Source organism: Salmo salar, chromosome 12 (genome assembly GCF_965601325.2).
Source record: "Salmo salar chromosome 12, fSalSal1, whole genome shotgun sequence".
NCBI classification, from domain to species: Eukaryota; Metazoa; Chordata; class Actinopteri; order Salmoniformes; family Salmonidae; genus Salmo; species Salmo salar.
Window position 1 is genome coordinate 57,224,095 of NC_138302.1, and position 18,849 is coordinate 57,242,943.

The 18,849-nt window shown below is 44.8% G+C and overlaps 1 protein-coding gene across 1 annotated transcript in view; it reads right to left on the reverse strand.

The window, feature by feature from the left end:
- Nucleotides 1–17,772, reverse strand: part of plekha6 (pleckstrin homology domain containing, family A member 6) — a 166,921-nt gene extending 149,149 nt beyond the window's left edge. Inside the window, exon 1 of the mRNA XM_082959142.1 lies at nt 17,210–17,772. The gene's annotated coding sequence lies outside the window, so the exon portion shown is untranslated. The remainder of the gene's footprint in view (nt 1–17,209) is intronic.
- Between the last annotated feature and the right edge of the window lie 1,077 nt (nt 17,773–18,849).

Genomic DNA, 18,849 nt, shown 5'->3' on the forward strand with positions numbered 1-18,849 from the left:
CAAAGCAAAATACAGTGCTATCTGGCCCAAAATCGACAGTACACCGTGGGTAAATATTTGACCATTGTTACTGATCAAAACCTTAGAAAAACCTTGACAAAGTACAGGCTCAGTGAGCACAGCCTTGCCATTGAGAAGGGTAGACACAGGAAAACCTGGCTGCCTGTAGAGGAAAGGCTGTGCAACCACTGCACAACAGCAGAACCTGAGACGCTGCATTTCCTGACAAAATGTAAAAAATATAAAACAATTAGAGAGTGTCATTTTCCCAAATTTGAAACCCTTATTCAAGGTTTCAAAGACCTCTCTGATGAGGATAGGCTACACGTCCTGTTGGGGGAGGACGCAGAGAGCTGTGGGTTGGCAGCTCACTACATCGCTGCCTGCCATAAGTTGAGGGACAGTGTCTGACAGACCAATCAACCTGCATATGTACTCTACTGTAAGCTTATTGTATGGTTATTTTGACCCTTGGTTATTGTTGTTACTGTTGTCCCGTTGACAATTTTGATTCTCATTTGTATTTATTTTTTATATTGTAAATATCCAAAATAAGCTTTGGCAAGATGTACATTGTTATGTCATGCCAATAAAGCGAATTGAAATTGAGAGAGAGAGAGAGAGAGAGAGAGAGAGAGAGAGAGAGAGAGAAAGAGAGCGAGAGAGAGATAGCACTAACACACGACCCATAAGCCTATAGACTTCTAGCACAGGGAAGGAATGAAGGGTAGGCTACTACTGCCACTAGTGGCCCGATTCACATCTGAACATACACAGACCTAAAATAGTGGTCTTCAAGGAGCAGATTTGGGTTCACTGTCCCTTTGACCATATCGTTCATACTGTACCTTCTTTTCCACAAGGCCAACCATGGCATCTTAGATTAAAATGAATGATCTCAGGCAAAGAGAGAGATAGGAAGAAGAACAGAGAGAAAGTTGGAAGAAAGCGAGAATACAGGGAGAGCAGAGAGAGGGAGATGGAGATGGAGAAAAGAGGTAAAGAGAGGTCGTTAAAAAGAGCGAGAGTTGGAGATAATGCGAGAGAGAGACAGAAAGGGAGAGAACAGGAGTACTGCCCTATTCTCATATCTTTCTTGTCGCGGTAATCCTCCCACCCCTCTCTGGGTCTTGTGGTTTGAGTTGTGTCTATGTAGATCTTGGGTATTAGGATTAGTCCATATGAAAGGGGGGGGGGGGGTATTGTGTTTTATCAGTCAAAGGCTGTGTGTTAGGGGAGGTCTTTAGAAGTGTTTCTAGCTGGATGAATAGATGAGGTCATCACAGAGAGATTTAGACTGACTGCAGATGGAACACTCATTTCTCTCTCTCTTTCTCTCTCTTTCGCTCTCTTTCTCCCTCTCTTTCTCGCTCTCATATTTACTAGTCTATTTTGCTTCCCTCTAATACTCGTAAATATTCTGTCTCTCTCTTCCGCTGTCTCTCAATCCATTCTTCAAAAGGAATCTACTACGCCTGCCAACTACACAGTGGCGATTTTAGCATGTAAATCTTGGTGGGGCAAAAAAAAAGTGGAATGCCTGCCAGCAAAGCCACTACACAGAAAATCACAGCTGATATGGCTGACTTGCTTAAACAAATGTGGTTTCTACTGACAATTAAGATGTACAAACTATGGCATAAGGGGACGATGACAAGCGGATAAGAGGCAATCCGTAATTTCAATTAAGACATTAATGAGCAAGCGACGATGGACGTAGTCAATATAACTATTTGTTCAGCACTTTTAAAATGTACAGCGACAGAATTCCGAACATAGGCCGTTCTTACAGTGCTCTCTCTGTACACATTAGAACCGTAGGAGAAATAAATGGGGCGTATAAACAGACAACGAAAGCTATTACAATATTCAATAAGTACATTTCTTTAAAACAGGTTATAGGCTATTTGTGCAACACCAAGTTAGAACAGTAGGCGAAATTAAGAGGTGAAAAAAATTATTAGGGTGAGGCACATTAAACTCCGTTTGGGTCTTTGTGTGTCCAAAAAGATACAGGTCATATAATACTATTTGACACATTAAATAAGCCTTTAATTTGACACGTCAAATAACACAATTAAATTAGAGAATGAATATAAATTTGCATGTGCAAGCCAAGCACCACCACTACTATCAGTAGCAGTGTCAAAGCTGTACAAATAAAGTAGCCAAACAAGCACACTGTAATGTGTATTCTGTAATGCGTGCGTACTGGCGGCAGAGAAGTCAGGCGCAGGAGAGCAAAGACTGTGTTACAACGGTGCAGTTTAATAATAAAAATCACCGTGAACAAAAACAATAAATAAATACAATGGGACGAAACTCTTCGCACGCCAGACATAACGTGCACAAACTCTTACAATCAACAATACCGGACATGTGGGGAACAGAGGGTTAAATACACAACATATAATTGATGGAATTGAAACCAGGTGTGAGGGAAGACAAGACAAAACAAATGGAAAATGAAAGGTGGATCAGCGATGGCTAGAAGGCCGGTGACGTCGACCACCGAACGCCGCCCGAACAAGGAGAGGGACCAACTTCGGCGGAAGTCGTGACACACACACCGGGTCACGAACGATGTGTTTACAATACTGCGTTGGTGAAAATAAACCAAATTATTAGGGTGAGGCACATGGGCTACTAACAGCTTACTACACAACATACACTTAGTATTACTTTCTTAGCTACTGTACAGTGTACATTTCTCCCTTGCATAATACATCATTTATGTAGAAGCATACAGGACATTTTTGGACTCAACTTGTGAAAGTGGCACGGCGCAGCGGTCCTTTGTTGGCAAATTTTCTCATCAAACTTTGTGATCAAAGTCTGGCATTCTCCGGATTTATGGTGGGAACTCGGGGGAAGAAAATACATATGAATAGCATGCTAACGCTTGCAGTTATCCATTGATTCCTTCCAAACAACTCATTGTTGAATTTGCCATTTCCAACTTGTTGTGTAATCTTTATGTACAATGGCCGATGAGCACCGATTATATATACTTCCTCTTCATTATTTCTCTTCATTTGACAAGAATTAAAAAGTATTTTTCAGTAGATTGTCGACTTGATGACAACTCATAATGACTGCTAGCTAAGACTTTGAAGTAAGATGTTGAGTCCAATCAAAGCTACTGTAAATATAACGTGATTTGATGTCATTATATCTGTGGCCAATGACCTTGAGCCTTCTTGGATGGGCACTTCTAATATAACTCTATGGCAGAACCCAAGGGGCTAACATTTTCGAGCTTTAACCGTAGATTTGGTGATGACGTACTGTCATGAGTGACAGAAAACTGAGCCAATCATGACAGAAAACTGAGCCAATCAGGCGCAACGCTCTGTATTTTCTGCTGGCTAGCCCCACCACCACAGAAAGCACTTAGCTAGGCTGAAACACCTGCATTTTGGAGCTGCCTTTCTCAAGGAATAGCAAAAAAGAGACCATGTTTGTATGTGGCTGCGCCCCACCTGCCCTGAATGACGGGTCGCCATTGCACCTACAATTGTTTCTGTCCCCCAGGATAGGACAGGGACCAGAAATCAGCCCTGGCATTTCTAACACAACCATATTCTTTCCTTGAGGCCCCCACACCGGTCCGTTTTTTTCCCCCTTGAGGACCCATTATTAGCCAGATAATGATCATTTAAGACTAAATACTTAAGTTAGACAGGCCCACTGAGCAAAAAATGGATCAGCCCATCTGGCATTTGCCTGAATTAATAATTGTGTAGGCTACTGTATGTGTGGTCTGAGTGCGTTGTGAGGGTGTTGTGGATGTGTTATCAATGTGTTAGGACATGATGTGTGAACTGGCACATCCGCTATGAGTCAGCCGCACACACCAGGCTGTTATATCTTCTCTTCCTGCACTCCTTTTCTCTCCCCCTCTTATTTTCTCCTTCAAAACATGTTATTCAGGGACAGAGCTGGGACATGTAGACGTTGGCCCAAGGATACAAAAACAGAGTGCGACAGCTACATTCACAAAACAGATTAGGATTCTATGTAGTCACACACACACAACACACACACACACACACACACACACACACACACACACACACACACACACACACACACACACACACAGTGGAAAGTAAAAAGTAGATATTGACGTAATATAGGCATGTAGAAACAGTGGAGAACAATTAGATGTGGTTTTGAGAGGAAAGGAAGACATCCATCCACCAATCCGCCCCTACTGTCCCCTCAGTGAGATTGAGATTATAAAGCAGGAGTTTATATTTCCTGTGTGCTCTCTGCTCAGGTTAATGGTGGAGGGGAGTAATATTAGGTCTGTGTATTATGTCTGTGATGTGGGTCATAACTCCAGAGATAGAGAGAATAACAACACAGGGATTATTTTATGCTGCTGGAGATTATGGACAGTATGGCAGCAGGCGGTGCAGGGCAGGGCAGGGCAGGGTAATGCAGGGCAGGGTAATGCAGGGCAGGGCAGGGTAATGCAGGGCAGGGCAGGGTAATGCAGGGCAGGGTAATGCAGGGCAGGGCAGGGCAGGGCAGTGTTAATGGATAGTTGTAGTCTGAATTATATCTCGGGTTTAGGAAACCTCCTTTAGGTCAAGGGGCATCTCACATGGACATAACCGATTTCTGAGCTTTCTTTTCCCCAATTCTGTCCCACTCCCTCACACACCCAGCTGTGTGTGTTCCTAGGCGTGCATGTTCGTATTTATATTGCCTGCTCAATTATTGGCATTACAAACATTTAACTAACCAATCAAGCCTTATTCAACGTTTAACTAACCAATCAAGCATAACTCAACGTTTAACTAACCAATCAAGCCTAACTCAATGTTTAATTAACCGATCAAGCCTAACTCAATGTTTAACTAACTAATCAAGCTTAACTCAACGTTTAACTAACCAATCAAGCCTAACTCAACATTTAACTAACCGATCAAGCCTAACTCAATGTTTCACTAACCAATTTATATTTGTATTTATTATGGATTCTACTATTCTACTCTTCCTGGGGTCCAGCAAAATTAAGGCAGTTATACAATTTAAAAACCTTACAGTACATTCACAACCGATTTCACTACACACTAAGTGTGTGCCCTCAGGCCCCTACTCCCTTACCACATATCTACAACACAAAATCCATGTGTACGTGTGTGTATAGTGAGTATGTTATCATGTGTGTGTATACATGTGTCTGTGCTTATGTTTGTGTTGCTTCACAGTCCCCATCCCTTTCTCTCCCCGCTGTTCCATAAGGTGTACTTTTATCATTTTTAAAAAATCTAATTTTACTGCTTGCATCAGTTACTCGATGTGGAATAGAGTTCCATATAGTCATGGCTCTATGTAGTACTGTGCGCCTCCCATAGAATGTTCTGGACTTGGGGTCTGTGAAGAGACCTCTGGTGGCATGTCTTGTGGGGTATGCATGAGTGTCCAATCTAGCCTAACTCAACGTTTCACTAATGAATCTAGCCTATCTCAACGTTTAACTAACCAATCAAGCCTTACTCAACCCCAGGTCCCTGGTGGTGAGTCTTTGCTGACTCAAAATGGCCACTAATGGTACAGTAGAAGTGTCTTGTTATGTCCCGTCATCAAATTAAAGACTTGAGACTATTTAGACCAACACTCATTATAAACACGTAAATACTACTCCTCTTATACAGCAATGAATAAAGTGTGAATTGATATACTTAACTTAACAGTGAAAACAGTGTGAGACAAAAATAATCCATCTATGGTACAGAACAGTACATTGAGACGAGGCCAGACATTGGGGCATTCTGACTGGGCTTAGACCTGGTCCAGAGTGATGCTGTGGCAGACTGTCATCTACATGCAGGGGAGGAGCAGAGAGAGAAATGACTATTAATGAGGCATTAGACAGGAAAGAGGGAGGGGGGAGAGATGGAGTGTAAGGGGGAGGTAAAGGGGGGATCCATTGAGGGGGAAAGGAAGATAGCAGGGGACAGAGGGGTAGGATGAAAAAGAGTCAGATGGAGGGAGAGAGAAACAGGGATAAGAGGTAGAGAAGTAGTGAGAGAGGGACAGGGGCAGTCTCCTGGCATGGTGCCTATACTACATCTGACCATGTCTTACCTCAAGTCTGTCCAGGACTAGCTCTGATTAGATTAACCGTGAAGCCTCAGGATAACCCAGGGACAAGGGAGTCTGAACTCTGGGGAGTCTACTGACTGGGACTCTCTGGGTCGAGCCAGGTAACGGAACGACAAGACTAATTGTGTGTGTGTCTGTGTGTGCGTGTGCGTGTGTGTGTGTGTGTGTGTGTGTGTTGGGGCAGATTGAGCGTCGAATGCTGATCTAAGTAGAATACGTCTTCCACATCAAAGGGATGATACTTTTCCACTGCAGCAGAAAGGAGCACATCCGACCCCCATGATGAGCATATCTGCTAGAGTCAGGGGCTTTGGGAGGATTATACTGAGCTCTGAACCTCAGCACCCGCTGATGTGGCTTTTAAACCCTCCTCAGAAATGACACAGTATAAACGGCTACTGTCATTAAACTGCTGTGTCGATGCAAATTAGCTTGGGGTTAAGAAGGCTGGAGAAATCAAAGAGCGTTTATATGGGCGCTCGCCACCCAAAGACTTAGAGGGGGCGCGCTTGTCAATGCTTCCCTGTCTCCTAACTAGCTCCCTGCTCTGGGGCAGAATCAATTACAGAGCAGAGCAGAGCAGAGCAAGAGAAAGAGAAAGAGAAAGAGAAGAGAGAGAGAGAGAGAGAGAGAGAGAGAGAGAGAGAGAGAGAGAGAGAGAGAGAGAGAGAGAGAGAGAGAGAGAGAGAGAGAGAGAGACTGTGTGTGTGTGTGTACGTGTGACCTCCCGCTGTTTCCCAGCAGATTGCCTTCTGTAACGAGTCTGCAGTCAGAAATCATATCTCAATTGTCATCTCACAGCCCTCACACACACACATGCACGCAAGCATATAGGCAAGTGCGCGCACACACACTCACACACTAACTCCTCTCTTCATCTCCTCTCCATCATCTATATAGAAGAGGTGTTTGCCGAAACAGTGGTTGTGTATTGTTAATGTGCTTTCAGTTTCCCATACCAGTGCAGATGAAGGAAGGAAGTCAAGGTGGTATCTTACTGTAATCCTATTTTAGAGGTGGATATCCTTCAACTGCTGCCTGAGAGCGAGAGAGGAAGGAGCGAGAGGCACATACGCAAACACACACACACTCTGTATCCAGCCTGCCTAGCTCTTGGCAGGATACACCACCTGCTACACCATCTGCTACACCACCTGATACACCACCTGCTACACCACCTGATACACCACCTGCTACACCACCTGATACACCATCTGCTACACCACCTGATACACCACCTGATATACCACCTGCTACACCACCTGATATACCACCTGCTACACCACCTGATACACCACCTGATTCACCACCTGCTCCTCTGTCCCCAGCCAGGCGGCTCAAGATCCAAGGCGAAATTCGACGTCCATCCAGGTACCCAGGACGTTGGGAGATGACTCAGAAACTGGCCACTAGGGGCAACGGTGAGTGCTTTTACCATGATGTAGGCTTGTGGTTTGCTAAGCCGTTGTGGACTGGGATGGGGGATGGGCATATACCATGAGCTCCAGCTCTGAGTGCATGTAGTTTGGTCCATATTCTTTGTAACTCCCTATCCTAAGTTTGTCTAGTTTTTTTCCTTTAATTTCCCTTTTCTGAGGCAAATCTAGTGGATATCCATGATAGGTGTCTTTTAGGACCCAACTTTCAGTGGGCTACCCCATGGGTGTCTTTCAGAACACATTTGAAACCGTCTTCTGTTTTGGTTTGGCTGTCAAAGTGAATCCTTTGTTAGTTCCCTTTTCTGTTGAGCGACCACTTCTAGGTTTGTTTTTAGGGAATGTAACAAATTGTTCCTACGAGTTCCGCATTCATTTAAATGTTGTTGTTTTAACCCTATCCCAAACCTTAACTCTTACCTTAACCATTTGGAATTAATGCCTAAACTTAACAGTGGAGTTGTTTTTGTTTTAACTCTATTCCAAACCTTAACCCTTACCCTAATTATTCTGAATTAATTATTCACTTATCCTTCGAAAAGTTTATGTACCAACGTCGGATTCTGAAGTAAGACTGGGAGGGCATGTTGCTGTCCCGGCACAGCCCATCTCTCTCTCTCTCTCTCTTGCTCTCTCACACACCCACACACCCACCCACCCACCCACCCACCCACCCACACACACACACAGTATCACCCACAGAGCATGCAGTCTGTCCCAGAATGAATAACACAGACACACACACACATGCCACATGGGAGGAGGAGCAGAGCAGACAAAGAGATGGATACACATACAGTACCAACAAATACACACACACACACACACACACACACACACACACACACACACACACACACACACACACACACACACACACACACACACACACACACACACACAAACAGTGCATTGAGAGGGTCCCATTTCTATCAACAGAATGTATGGGGGAGGGGAGCTTAAACAAGGTGCAAGTCAAGGACAGAGGAAAGGGTGAACAAAGTGATCGCACAGATAATCGATCCCTCCCTCCCTCTCTCTCTCTCTCTCTCTCTTCCTTTATCTCCCCCCTGTATGGAAACTGTCCTTCTATCCCTATTCTTTCTCCATCTAACTCTTTATCTATCTTCCCCCTACTTGGGATATCTTCCTTTCTCATTTTTATTTTTGCCCCTCGCACACCGTCCCCCATTCCCTCTGTCAGGACACTTTCCTCCTCTTCTCCCCTCTCTTTCGCTTTCCCCCTCTCTCTCTTCACTCTCTCCTTTGTCCTCCCTTCCTCTCCCAGAATGGAGGGGTTGCCTGGCTTCACTTACTTGAGGGGTTGCTATGGTAACACCTGGGGGTTTCAGGGAAAGGTGAAGGATGAGCGGCTTAACCTTTTAATCCTCACTGCCCGGTATCCATCAGAGAAATTACATTCACATGTAACACACACACATAGACGTACAGATATAGGAAGACTGTCTATGGGTAGTATGTCTATGAATGAAGCCTTGTTCACTATCCTTAATTACATTACATACATCTCTCACACAAACACACATCCACACACACACACTAATGACATTAGAGTGGAGGGGCGCTGACAGATAAGTACAGTAAAGGATAACACACACAGCCACACCCACAGACAGACAGCCACACCCACAGACAGACAGACAGACAGACAGACAGACAGACAGACAGACAGACAGACAGACAGACAGACAGACAGACAGACAGACAGACAGACAGACAGACAGACAGACAGACAGACAGACAGACAGACAGACAGACAGACAGACAGACAGACAGACAGACAGACAGACAGACAGACAGACCCTTAATGCATTACAGATGCCCCTCTCTACTGTTTCACACTTCCCATCTATCTTTCTATTTCTGTTCCACCTCCTTCCTTCTTTTCATCTATCGTTCCACAGAGAGAGAGAGAGAGAGAGAGAGGGAGAGAGAGAGAGAGAGAGAGAGAGAGAGAGAGAGAGAGGGAGAGACCCACACACAGTTGTGCACAACCCAGTTCATCTGAATACACTAGATAACAAAATGACAGGTGTCCATTACATAGAAATGTCAAGATTCAAACTAAACCAACAGCTAAACTCGTTAAGATAGTGCTTGACATCAACGGCCCTCACTGAGCATGTGCGCGCCCCTCTGACTGATAAGGGTGACATCAGGGATGGTGTGTGAACATATGTGTGTCATCACCTAATCACAATCCCCTTTACGCATCAACACTCCACTATATTACGAAAAAATATATACAGTTGAAGTCGGAAGTTTAAATACACTTCGGTTGGAGACATTAAAACTCGTTTTTCAACCACTCCACAAATTTCTTGTTAACAAGCCATAGTTTTGGCAAGTCGGTTAGGACATCTACTTAGGGCATGACACAAGTCATTTTCCCCAAAATTGTTTACAGACAGATTATTTCACTTATAATTCACTGTATCCCAATTCCAGTGGGTCAGAAGTTTCCATACACTAAGTTGACTGTGCCTATAAACAGATTGAAAATTCCAGAAAATGATGTCATGGCTTTAGAAGCTTCTGATAGGCTAATTTACATAATTTGAGTCAATTGGAAAATACCTGTGGATGTATTTCAAGTCCTACCTTCAAACTCAGCGCCTCTTTGCTTGACATCGTGGGAAAACCAAAAGTAATCAGCCAAGACCTCCGAAAAAAAATTGTCCACCTCCACAGGTCTGGTTCATCCTTGGAAGAAATTTTCAAATGCCTGAAGGTACCATGTTCATCTGTACAAACAATAGTACGCAAGTATAAACACCATGGAACCTCTGAGCCGTCATACGGCTCAGGTTTGAGACGCGTTCTCTCTCCTAGAGATGAACGTACCTTGGTGCGAAAAGTGCAAATCAATCCCAGAACAACAGCAAAGGACCTTGTGAAGATGCTGGAGGAAAAATATTGATATCCACAGTAAAACGAGTCCTATATCGACATAACCTGAAAGGCCGCTCAGCAAGGAAGAAGCCACTGCTCCAAAACCGCCATTGAAAAAAGCCAGACTACGGTTTGCAACTGCACATGGGGACAAAGTTTGTCCTTTTTGGAGAAATGTCCTCTGGGCTGATGAAAAAAAAATAGAACTGTTTGGCCATAATGACCATTGTTATGTTTGGAGGAAAAAGGGGGACGCTTGCAAGCTGAAGAACACCATCCCAACTGTGAAGCACAGGGGTGGCAGCATCATGTTGTGGGGGTGCTTTGCTGCAGGAGGGACTGGTGCACTTCACAAAATAGATGGCATCATGAAGGAGAAAAATGATGTGGATATATTGAAGCAACATCTCAAGACATCAGTCAGGAAGTTAAAGCGTGGTCGCAAATGGGTCTGCCAAATGGACAATGACACCAAGCATACTTACAAAGTTGTGGCAAAATGGCTTAAGGACAATAAAGTCAAGGTATTAGAGTGGCCATCACAAAGCCCTGACCTCAATCCTATAGAAAATGTGTGGGCAGAACTGAAAAAGCGTGTGCAAGCAAGGAGGCCTACAAACCTGACTCAGTTACACCAGCTCTGTCAGGAGGAATGGGCCAAAATTCACTCAACTTATTGTGGGAAGCTCGTGGAAGGCCACCCGAAACGTTTGACCCAAGTTAAACAATTTAAAGGCAATGCTACCAAATACTAATTGAATGTATGTAAACTTCTGACCCACTGGAAATGTGATGAAAGAAATAAAAGCTGAAATAAATCATTTTCTCTACTATTATGCTGACATATCATATTCTTAAAATACAATGGTGATCCTAACTGACCTAAAACAGGGAATTTTTACTAGGATTAAATGTCAGGATTATATACAGTTGAAGTCGGAAGTTTACATACACCTAACCGACTTGCCAAAACTATAGATTGTTAACAAGAAACTTGTGGAGTGGTTGAAAAATGAGTTTTAATGACTCCAACCTAAGTGTATGTAAACTTCCGACTTCAACTGTATATATATATATACTACACGACCTAAAAATATGTGGACACCTGCTCGTTGAACTTCTCATTCCAAAATCATGAGCGTTAATACGGAGTTGGTGCCCCCTTTGCTGCTGTAACAGCCTCCACTCGTCTGGGAAGGCTTTCCACTAGATGTTGGAACATTGCTGTGGGGATTTGCTTCCATTCAGCCACAAGAGCATTAGTGAGGTTGGTCACTGATGTAGGGCGATTAGGCCTGGCTCGCAGTCGGTGTTCCAATTCATCCCAAAGGTGTTTGATGGGGTTGAGGTCAGAGCTCTGTGCAGGCCAGTCAAGATCTTCCACACCAATCTCGACAAACCACTTCTGTGTGAACCTCGCACGGGGGCATTTTCATGCTGAAATTGGAAAGGGCCTTCCCCAAACTATTGTCACAAAGTTGGAAGCACAGAATCGTCTAGAATGTTATTGTATGCTGTAGTGTTAAGATTTCCCTCCAAAACCAGATTTTTCCGTTGGACTACCAGATGGTGAAGCGTGATTCATCACTCCAGTGAACGCATTGCCACTGCTCCAGAGTCCAATGGCGGTGAGCTTTACACCACTCTAGCCAACACTTGGCATTGTGCATGGTGATTTTAGGCTTGCGTGCGGCTGCTCTGCTGTAGAAACCCATTTCATGAAGCTCCTGACAAACACTTCTTGTGCTGACGCTTTTACGCACTATGCGCTTCAGCACTTGGCGATCCCATTTTGTGAGCTTGTGTGGCCTACCACTTCGCTGCTGAGCCGTTGTTGCTCCTAGACGTTTCCACTTCACAATAACAGCACTTATAGTTGACTGGGGCAGCTCTAGCAGGGCAGAAATTTGACGAACTGACTTGTTGGAAAGGTGGCATCCTAGGACGATGCCACGTTGAAAGTCACTGAGCTCTTCGGTAAGGCCATTCTACTGCCAATGGTTCTACATGGAGATTGCATGGCTGTGTGCTCGATTTCGTACACCTGTCAGCAACGGGTATGGCTGAAATAATCCACTAATTTTAAGGGGTAACCACATACTTTTGTATATATATACACTGAACAAAAATAAAATGCAACATGTAAAGTGTTGGTCCCATGTTTCAGGAGCTGAAATAAAACATACCATACATTTTTCATACGCACAAAAAGCACATTTCTCTCAAATTGTGTTCACAAATTTGTTTACATCCCTGTTAGTGAGCATTTCTTTTTTTCCAAGATAATCCATCCATGTGTGGCAGGTGTGGCATATCATGAAGCTGATTAAAGAGCATGATCATTACACAGGTGCACCTTGTGCCGGGGACAATAAAAGGCCACTCTAAAATTGGCAGTTTTGTCACACAACACAATGCCACAGATGTCTCAAGTTTTGAGGAATCGTACAATTGACAAGCTGACTGCAAGTACGCTAGCCCAGGACCTCCACATCTGGCTTCTTCACCTGCGGGTTTGTTCGAGACCAGCCACCATGACAAATGATGAAACTGTGGGTTTGCAGAAGCGATGAATTTCTGCACAAACTATCAGAAATCGGCTCAGGGAAGCTCATCTGTGTGCTCGTCGTCCTCACCAGGGTCTTGTTCTGACTGCAGTTTGGCGTCATAACCGACTTTGGCTGGCAAATACTCACCATCAATGGCCACTGGCACACTGAAGAAGTGTGCTCTTCACGGATGAATCCCGGTTTACACTGTGCCGGGCAGATGACAGACAGTGTGTATGGCGTTGTGTGGGCGAGCGGTTTGCTGATATCAACGTTGTGAACAGAGTGCCATGGTGGCGGTGGGGTTATGTTATGGGCAGGCATAAACTACAGACAAAGAACACAATTGTATTTTATCAATGGCAATTTGAATGCTCAGAGATACTGTTACGAGATCCCGAGGCCCATTGTCGTGCCATTTATCTGCCACCATCACCTCATGTTTCACCATGATAATGCACAGCCCCATGTCACAAGGATCTGTACACAATTCCTGAAAACGTCCCAGTTCTCCCATGGCCTGCATACTCACCTGACATGTCACCCATTGAGCATGTTCGAGATGCTCTGGATCGACGTGTACAACAGCGTGTTCCAGTTCCCGCCAATATCCAGAAACTTCACACAGCCATTGAAGAGGAGTGGGACAACATTCCACAGGCCACAATAAACATCCTGATCAACTATATGCGAAGGAGATATGTCACGCTGCATGAGGCAAATGTTGGTCACACCAGATACTGACTGGTTTTCTGATCCATGACCCCTACCTTTTTTTTAAGTATCTTTGACCAACAGAAGCATATCTGTATTCCCAGTCATGTGAAATCCATAGAGTAAAGTCAAATGAATTGATTTCAATTGACTGATTTGCTCATAATGCATGTTGCCTTTTATTTTTGTTCAGTATATAAACTGAGTGTAAAAAACATTATGAACACCTGCTCTTTCCGTGAAATAGACTGATCAGGTGAATCCAGGTGAAAGCTAGGATCCCTTATTGATGTCACCTGATAAATTCACTTCAATCAGTGTAGAGGAAAGGGAGGAGACCAGTTAAATAAGTATTTTTAAGCCTTGAGACAATTGAGACATGGATTGTGTATGAGTGCCATTCAGAGGGTGAATGGACAAGACAAAATATTTAAGTGCCTTTGAATGGGGTATGGTAGTAGGTGCCAGGTTTCTGGCTCCCATGTGTCTTTTATACAGGTAACGAGCTGAAATTAGGAGCACACTCTTAAAGGGAGTGCTCCTAATCTCAGCTTGTTACCTGTATAAAAGACACCTGTCCACAAAAGCAATCAATCAGATTCCAAACTCTCCACCATGGCCAAGACCAAAGAGCTCTCCAAGGATGTCAGGGACAAGATTGTAGACCTACACAAGGCTGGAATGGGCTACAAGACCATTGCCAAGCAGCTTGGTGAGAAGGTGACAACAGTTGGTGCGATTATTCGCAAATGGAAGAAACACAAAAGAACTGCCAATCTCCCTCGGCCTGGGGCTCCATGCAAGATCTCACCTCATGGAGTTGCAATGATCATGAAAACGGTGAGGAATCAGCCCAGAACTACACGGGAGGATCTTGTCAATGATCGCAAGGCAGCTGGAACCATAGTCACCAAGAAAACAATTGGTAACACACTACACCATGAAGGACTGAAATCCTGCAGCGCCCGCAAGGTCCCCCTGTTCAAGAAAGCACATATACATGCCCGTCTGAAGTTTGCCAATGAACATCTGAATGATTCAGAGGACAACTGGGTGAAAGTGTTGTGGTCAGATGAGACCAAAATGGAGCTCTTTGGCATCAACTCAACTCGCCGTGTTTGGAGGACGAGGAATGCTGCCTATGACCCCAAGAACACCATCCCCACCGTCAAACATGGAAACGTCAAACGTCAAACATCAAACATGGAAACGTTAATGACTTGGAGAAGATCTGCAAAGAGGAGTGGGACAAAATCCCTCCTGAGATGTGTGCAAACCTGGTGGCCAACTACAAGAAACGTCTGACCTCTGTGATTGCCAACAAGGGTTTTGCAACCAAGTACTAAGTCATGTTTTGCAGAGGGGTCAAATACTTATTTCTCTCATTAAAATGCAAATCAATTTATAACATTTTTGACATGCGTTTTCCTGGATTTGTTTGTTGTTATTCTGTCTCTCACTGTTCAAATAAACCTACCATTAAAATTATAGACTGATCATTTCTTTGTAAGTGGGCAAACGTACAAAATTAGCATGGGATCAAATACTTTTTTCCCTCACTGTAGATGCAGTTGTTGTTGTAGTTCTGTAGCAGTCCTCTGCAGAGAACTACTGTATTCACTCCACCCAGTGTGTGTGTGTGTGTGTGTGTGTGTGTGTGTGTGTGTGTGTGTGTGTGTGTGTGTGTGTGTGTGTGTGTGTGTGTGTGTGTGTGTGCGTGTGTGTGCACTGAGACGTGCTTAAATTCCTGATCACACCCTCTGCCGGAGAGGGTGCAGTAAGCACTGCAGCAATAACCCCGCTCCCTGCAGAAACACACACTCACAGCTCAGCAAAACCATTACAAACGACATCTTGCAGTCATCATAGGAAAACAGCCATGGAAATGCAGGACAACAGTTCTATTTACCTTCCAGAAACCAATCAACACACAGCAACCAGCGGAAGAGATGGAGGAAAAGAGAGAGTGAGGGGAGAGAGAGGGAAAGAGAGTAAGGTGAGACGGAGAAAGAGAGAGAGAAAGAGAGAGAGGCAGACAGAGACAGAGACACGGTGAGATAACAGCCAAACAGACAGCAGTGTTGTCAGCAGAGGTGCTTGGAACAGAGAAGAGAGACGTAATTCGCAAATACGGCTCTATTCTGGGGATCATTTAAGGCCGCACCCCTGGCAGAGAGCTAACAATCACCATCGGAGCACAGTGTGACCTGCCAACAGGATGTGTGTGTGTGCGCGTGGGAACGTGCATGTGTGTTTGTGTGTATGTGTCCATCCACACGAGTTCTTAGAGAAGCGTCACAAATCCAGTTTAATGCCTAAATCAGAAGCACCTCAACTGCCAGCAACTGCCAGAGTCTCACTGAAACAAACACACACACACACACACACACACACACACACACACACACACACACACACACACACACACTACAATACCCTAACGCTAAGGGCATTAAAGGGTCAGTCTAATTCCTCCATCACTGTCAGGGTGTATTAATGGCAATGTTAATCAGACACCTAGAGCCACGCGCACACACACACACACACACACCACACACGCACACGCACACACGCACGCACACACATACACTCACACTCTCACACACGTACGCGCATGCACGCATGCACGCACACACACACGCACACACTCACACTCTCACACACACACACACACACACACACACACACACACACACACACACACACACACACACACACCACACACACAGGACAGGCGCCTGTTGAAGTCAATAACGCTTATCCTCTGAATCAAAGTCCACCTCATCCCCCCCTGCTTTGGCTCAGATCGGCTCTGCCGGGCTTGTCTGGGATTGGATTGGACGGGCTTAGTCCTGCCATGAGGCGTTTAACATGCAGCAGAGCACTGCCAAACATCACCCATCAACATGCATGGCTGGAGTGTTATAGCAAGTATTTTGTATGTGTGAATGTATATGCAGAGCGTGTGTGTGTGCATGTGCGTGTGTGTGTGTGAGAAGAGGTGGAGGCACCACTGGGGTCCCTGACTGACAGACTATGCCCATCTGCAGTGGGGCACCAAAACTGGCACCAACAACCTGGCTACTGGTGCCAGCCACATCTGAGCCCCCACACCCAACCACAACCATTTCTTCAACCCCTAGCCAACCTCTATCCCAACCCTGTCTTAGTAATATGAGAGAGAAAAAAACTGTGTGCGGGAATATAGACACAGTCTATGACCATCGACATCAACACAAAGCAATACACAGTAGGCATTAAAACAAATACACACAGATAACAGTGGAATGGACAACCACACACACTCACTAGCGCTCCCTCTCACTAGCTTGTTCACGTAAAACCAAGACATGTTGCAAATGCACTGGTGCATGCATGCACGCACGCACGCACACACAGCCACACACACACACACACACACACACACACACACACACACACACAGACACAGATATTATGAATCTGCGTGTCCCTTACCAGCCACCTGCTGATGTGTTCAGTGTGCCCCTCCTCCTTCCTCCTTTGTAGTCAGTCAGTGAGGGTGTCAGACAGTCAGGCTAGAACAGTGTACATCCATCCATCCATCCCAGGAGAGAGCAGAGAGCAGCAGGCGGTCGGTCAGCCCGGTTAGACAGCAGGAGACGGGAAGAGAGAGTGTGACCAGGCAGAACACACTGTCTATCTATCCCTCCAAGTCCTCACAATAACAGGGGAGAAAGACAGCTCTCGGTCAGTCAGAGAACCAGCAGAGAGAGAGAGAGAAACAGAGAGAAACAGAGAGAGACAACGGCCCCGGTAGCTACAGGCACCAGCGTGACTGAGCAGGGATACAGGACAATAATAGGCATCGTCTCCTCAGGAAAGGATGGATGAAGGAGGAATGAGGGGAAGACGAGGAGGGGGGGAGCGACCGAGTGATGCAACGGAGCATGCCCAGTCGAAAATGCCAGGGTATTTAAATGTCACATGAGCCCATCCAGGCTGCAGTCCTTCCGTAAGCAGTGAAGATAGAGAGAGATGGAGGGGAGCGGGAGGGACGGAGGAAGAACGACAGAGAGGTAGGGGGAGAGAGTGATTTTTGGGATCGGTGGTGGGTGGTGACGTCACGGCCGTTCAAACCTCCTTTCATTAGAGCGGGGAGAGAGAGAAAGAGGGAGACCTGTAATCTCATCCTAGGCACCACCCCCAGGCATCCCAGTGAGCCAATGAGATGACAGTATTGGTCAGTCCCCCCAGGATGTCCCTGCAGGAGAAGCACATTACCTCAGAAGAATAGAGTTCTCAGAAGGACAAAAGAAGAAGGAGGACAAAAGGAGATCAGCTAACAGACAGTGGAATGGAAAGAACACAATGCAGATCAAACTTTGAGCTTAAAGGCCACACATGTCATATGAGAAAATATAGACTACTCTCAACTTCACTGGTTCACATTTGATCAGTTCTTCATACTTTGATAATGCTGTAACCACAAAAACCAGGGAGGATGTACACTTATTAAACTAATGCAATCTGCAATCAACATAATTTGGGCGTATCCTACTCCACATTTTCAGTTTCTACCAATAATAAATGAACATATATATACTTAGTGTATGCTACTTGGTTTGCAAAAAAAGGCTAGTGCAATGAATTTCAATTTATTCATTTACAAATCGGTCATGTTATTACACTGCAAATCACAATTTCTGGTCGTCTTTAGCTGAAAACCATTGCACAGTGACCGTTCTCTCCATTCCATAGACTGGTCGTTTGTCTCTATGGATCGACTGGTGCTATCCTACTGTAATAACAAGCAAGAGTGACCTCTAGTGGTTGAGAATGATGACTTGAGAATATGGCTCCCCCTGTGGGCATAAAAGTAACTACAACAATACCACTGACAATATCGTATCCCACTAAAACGATTGCTATCCATAACATGTAAAGGATCTGCGTAAGGATTTGTTTATCTCCATATATTCAGCCACTAATCTCATACCTCATTTTAAGTGACTCTACAAGGATTGGGTCCAAATCAGCCCTAAAAATATGCTAATCTTTTTATAATCCTTTCCAGGCAGAGTATGCCTGTGATGTTTTGGGGAGACTGTCTCTCAGGCAGCTCTCTGCATGTGTAC